This window comes from Triticum dicoccoides, chromosome 3B (assembly GCF_002162155.2).
Source record: "Triticum dicoccoides isolate Atlit2015 ecotype Zavitan chromosome 3B, WEW_v2.0, whole genome shotgun sequence".
Taxonomy (NCBI): Eukaryota; Viridiplantae; Streptophyta; class Magnoliopsida; order Poales; family Poaceae; genus Triticum; species Triticum dicoccoides.
The window spans coordinates 474,229,662-474,235,260 of NC_041385.1; positions in this window are offsets into that span (position 1 = coordinate 474,229,662).

Genomic DNA, 5,599 nt, shown 5'->3' on the forward strand with positions numbered 1-5,599 from the left:
TATATCTTAGGCGAGTACTTGGACTGCAGCTAAGCCTCCGAGTGGAAGTCTGGCTTACCACTCGGTAGGATTTTTTATATCTTAGGCGAGTACTTGGACTGCAGCTAAGCCTCCGAGTGGAAGTCTGGCTTACCACTCGGTAGGATTTTTATAACTTAGGCGAAACGGATTTGCAGCTAAGCCTCTGAGTGGGAGTCTGGCTCACCACTCGGTAAGGATTTTTACAAACTTAGGCGAAACGGATTCGCGGCTAAGTCACCCACTGAGGGGAAAATTTTATTGGACAAAAATAAAAAGTGACAAAAATTATGGAGGAACTATGACACTATTATTTTGAAATCCATGAACTACAGGAGTACTTTATTGCAACTCATCCGAGTGATAAACTTAAGTGTAGAATGGGTGGAGTAGTTCTGCGTTCCAAGCTCGGGGCTCGTCGATATTGTGTTCGACGTTGTAAAGACGATATGCCCCGTTGTGGAGAACTTTGGTGACGATGAAGGGTCCTTCCCAAGAAGGAGCAAGCTTGTGTGGTTTCTTCTGATCCACTCGGAGAACTAAATCTCCTTCCTGGAAGGCTCGACCCCTCACATTTCTGGCGTGGAAACGACGCAAATCTTGTTGGTAGATGGTCGATCGGATCAGAACCATCTCCCTTTCTTCCTCTAAAAGGTCGACTGCGTCCTGTCGCGCTTGTTCAGCTTCTGCTTCGTTGTAGATCTCAACTCGAGGAGCATTGTGGAGAAGATCACTCGGCAAGACTGCTTCAGCTCCGTAGACCAAGAAGAATGGAGTTCTTCCGATCGACCGATTAGGTGTGGTCCGCAGTCCCAAAAGCACCGAGGGAAGTTCGTCGACCCAAGCTCCAGCTGCATGCTTGAGATCACGCATTAGTCGGGGTTTCAATCCCTTGAGAATCAGACCATTGGCTCGCTCTGCTTGTCCATTCGACTGCGGATGGGCGTCTGAAGCGTAGTCGACTCGTGTGCCTTGAGAGTTGCAGAAATCCCTGAATTCTTCCGAGTCAAAGTTCGACCCATTATCCGTAATGATGCTGTGCGGGACTCCATATCTGAATATCAGTTCCCTGATGAAGCTAACAGCAGCACCGGCGTCAAGGTTCTTGATTGGTTTAGCCTCAATCCACTTGGTGAACTTGTCGACTGCCACTAGTACATGCGTGAAGCCACTTCGCCCTGTTCTCAAAGGACCAACCATGTCCAACCCCCATACTGCGAAAGGCCAGACGAGTGGAATGGTCTTCAGAGCTGATGCAGGCTTGTGCGACATATTAGAGTAGAACTGGCATCCCTCGCACTTATCCACTAACTCCTTTGCCATCTCATTCGCCTTTGGCCAGTAAAATCCGGCTCGGTATGCTTTGGCCACGATGGTCCGAGAGGACGCATGATGACCACAGGTTCCCGAGTGGATATCATTGAGGATGATTCGACCTTCTTCTGGTGTTATGCACTTCTGACCAACTCCAGTCGCGCTTTCTCTATATAGCTGTCCTTTGATTACGGTAAAGGCTTTAGATCGACGGACGATCTGTCGAGCCTCTTCCTCATCCTCCGGGAGCTCTTTTCTCAGGATATACGCGATATACGGAACTGTCCAGTCGGGAATGACCACCAAGACCTCCATGACCAAGTCGACTACTGTTGGGACTTCAACCTCAGTCGGATCTGTGGCACTCTTGGGCTGTGGAGCTTCTTCGGTGAAAGGATCTTCTTTGACTGACGGAGTGCGTATATGCTCCAAGAACACACCACTCGGAATGGCTCCTCTCTTGGAACCTATCTTTGCTAGATCATCAGCTGCTTGATTTTTCAGTCGGGGTATATGATGGAGCTCCAACCCCTCGAACTTCTTTTCCAGTTTCCTCACTGCACTGCAGTATCCAGTCATGGCTGGGCTTCTCACATCCCACTCCTTCATCACTTGGTTGACCACTAAATCTGAGTCGCCATAGACCATCAGGCGACGGACGCCGAGTGAAATGGCCATGCACAATCCGTATAAAAGGGCCTCATACTCTGCCTCATTGTTGGAGGAATCAAAGTGAATCTGGAGCACATATCTGAGCTTATCTCCTCTGGGGGAAACCAGGACAACCCCAGCACCGGAACCATTCAACATCTTAGAGCCATCAAAAAACATGGTCCAATGCTCCGAGTGAACTTCAGTCGGCTGCTGCTGTTCAATCCATTCGGCGAGGAAATCTGCTATTGCCTGGGACTTAATGGCTTTCTTTGCCTCAAACTTGATATCAAGGGGAAGAAGTTCAATCGCCCATTTAGCCACTCGACCAGTTGCATCTCTGTTGTGCAAAATCTCTGATAGTGGAGCGTCGCTGACGACTGTGATGGAATGATCAGAGAAATAATGAGCAACCTTCTTTGTGGTCATGTATATTCCATACACAAGCTTCTGATAATGAGGATATCTTTGCTTGGATGGAGTCAAGACTTCAGACAAATAATACACTGGGCGCTGAACTTTGAAAGCTTTTCCTTCTTCTTCCCGCTCGACCGTAAGCACAGTACTGACGACTTGTCCTGTGGCTGCGATATAAAGCAACAGAGGCTCTTTGCTGATTGGAGCAGCAAGCACCGGCTGGGTGGAGAGCAGAGCTTTTAGCTCAGCAAACGCTGCATCAGCTTCTGGAGTCCACTCGAACTTGTCTGCCTTCTTCATCAGTCGGTAAAGAGGCAATGCCTTTTCACCGAGTCATGAGATGAATCGACTTAATGCGGCCAAGCATCCAGTAAGCTTCTGGACATCGTGCACTCGCACAGGGCGTTTCATTCGGAGAATAGTGCCGATCTTCTCTGGATTAGCGTCGATCCCTCGCTCGGAAACTAGAAAACCGAGTAACTTGCCACCAGGAACTCCGAATGTGCACTTTGATGGATTGAGCTTGATATCATACCTTCTGAGGTTGGCAAATGTTTCGGCGAGGTCGGCGAGCAGGTCGGAACCTTTTCGTGACTTGACGACGATATCATCCATATACGCTTCCACATTCCGACTGATTTGAGTGAGTAGACACTTCTGAATCATTCGCATAAATGTGGCTCCGGCATTCTTGAGGCCGAATGGCATGGTGATATAGCAGAAGCACCCGAATGGAGTGATGAAAGCTGTTTTTACCTCGTCGGGTCCGTACAGACGGATCTGGTGGTACCCGGAGTAGGCGTCTAGAAAAGACAATCTCTCGCATCACGCGGTCGAGTCAACAATTTGATCTATGCGAGGGAGAGGAAAATGATCTTTCGGGCAGGCCCGATTGATGTGCTTGAAATCAATGCACATTCGGAGCGATTTGTCCTTCTTAGAAACCATGACGACATTAGCGAGCCACTCGGAGTGGTATATCTCTCGGATAAATCCTGCCGCCAACAGTCGAGCCACTTCCTCACCAATGGCTTTTCTCTTCTGGACGGCGGACCGCCGAAGATGCTCTTTGACTGGTTTTGCTGATGAGTCGACTCTTAGGCGATGCTCAGCCAGTCCCCTAGGAACACCTGGCATGTCAGCGGGCTTCCATGCAAAAATGTCCCAGTTCTCACGGAGGAACTGGATGAGCACTTCTTCCTATTTTGGGTCGAGTGTTGTGGAGATGTGGGTCGGAGCTACATCGGGGTCGGTCGGGTGAATGTGAACAGGCTTCGTCTCACCGGACGACTGAAATGCAGATTCTGTGGCGGGTTTCTTGGATCGCAGCAAATCACTCGGATCTGCGTTTTGCTTGTATTCTTCAAACTCGACCGCTGTCACCTGGGAATCAACAATCTTTGAGCCCTTCTGAAAGCACTCTTCTGCCTTTTTCCGATCACCGGTGACAGTGATCACTCCTTTGGGGCCGGGCATCTTCAATTTAAGGTACACGTAACATGGTCGAGCCATGAACCGAGCATAAGCTGGTCTCCCCAAAATGGCATGATATGCACTCTGAAAATCCACGACCTCAAACGTCAACTTCTCTTTGCGAAAATGTTTCGAATCACCAAACACCACGTCCAGAGCTATTTGGCCGAGTGACTCGGCTTTCTTCCCTGGTATAACTCCATGAAAGCTCATGTTACTGGTGCTCAGTCGGGACATCGGAATGCCCATTCCTTTCAGTGTGTCTGCATACAACAAATTCAGCCCGCTACCACCGTCCATCAGCACCTTTGTCAGTCGAGTGCCTTCGACAACTGTATCGACCACCAAAGCTTGCCTCCCAGGGGTGGCAATATGAGTCGGGTGATCAGATTGGTCGAATGTGATGGGTGTTTGGGACCATTTCAAATAATTTGCTTTTGTTGGGGTAACCATGTTCACCTCACGGTTAATGACTTTCAATCGACTCTTGCTTTCCGCATCTGCAAAGATCATCAGAGTGGAGTTGATACGTGGATATTCTTCCTCACTGTCCTCCTTGCCTTCGGCCTTGTCCGACTCCTTTTCCTTGTCCTTAGACTGTTTTCCTTGAAACTGCTGGATCAGGAGTCGACATTGGCGAGTGGTATGCTTTGGGTAAATGATATTCCCCTCTTCGACTTTCTTCGTGTGGATGTGGCACGGCATATCCATCACGTCGTTCCCTTCTTTATCCTTTACCTTCTTAGGGTTCCAGGATCCTTTTGGTTTCCCCTTAAACTTTCCCTGAGTCACGGCCATAGCCTCTCCAGGAGCTGCCGGTTCAGCCTTCCGCTTCTGTTTCCGACTGGTGTTTCCCTTCTCCGACTGACTCGGCTTGTGCTTGCCGCTTCGGAGTCGGTCTTCTTCTTCGCCGTTGGCGTACTTGGTAGCAATTTCCATCATCCAACTCAAGGTCATGTCACCGGTTCGACCAAACTTCAAACTCAATTCTCTGTTCTTGACACCATCCTTGAAGGCGCAGACTGCCTGATGATCAGACACATTCTCCACAGTATGGTGCAAAGTGATCCACCTCTGAATATACTCCCTGAGAGTCTCATTGGTCTTCTGCACGCAGACTTGCAGCTCCGTCAATCCAGCCGGTCGCTTGCAAGTTCCTTCAAACGTTCTGACGAACACTCGGGACAGATCTTCCCAAGTGTAAATGCTGCTAGGAGGTAACTGAGTCACCATGCTCTGGCAGAACCTTCCAACATGAGGGGCAGATGTTTCATGGCCACCTCATCATTCCCACCACCAATCTGAACCGCCACTCGGTAGTCCTCAAGCCAAGTTTCAGGCTTAGACTCACCAGTGAACTTGCTGACTCCTGTTGCCAACCTGAAATTGGGAGGGATCACTGTGGCTCTGATAGCTCTGCTGAAACATTCCGGACCAGAAACATGCACTCGACTGCTCGTAGGCGCATCTCTGTCGAGTCCACCTCGATGGGCTCTGTTCCGGTCGACCAAGCCTTGCACGATAATGGATCGCGCGTCGAAGCCTGGTTCTCTGGGGTCGACTGGAACTCTTCGCCCCGCACTGAGCTGACGTCTGTCATCTTGCTGCCGAGGAGCGTAAGACCCACCCCTCGGAGGGGAATTGGGCACTCGACGCCTATCATCTCGGTCGTGTCGGTCTCCATATTGGTCTCGCCGATTCTCGCGCCCTTCACGCCGCGGAGGCG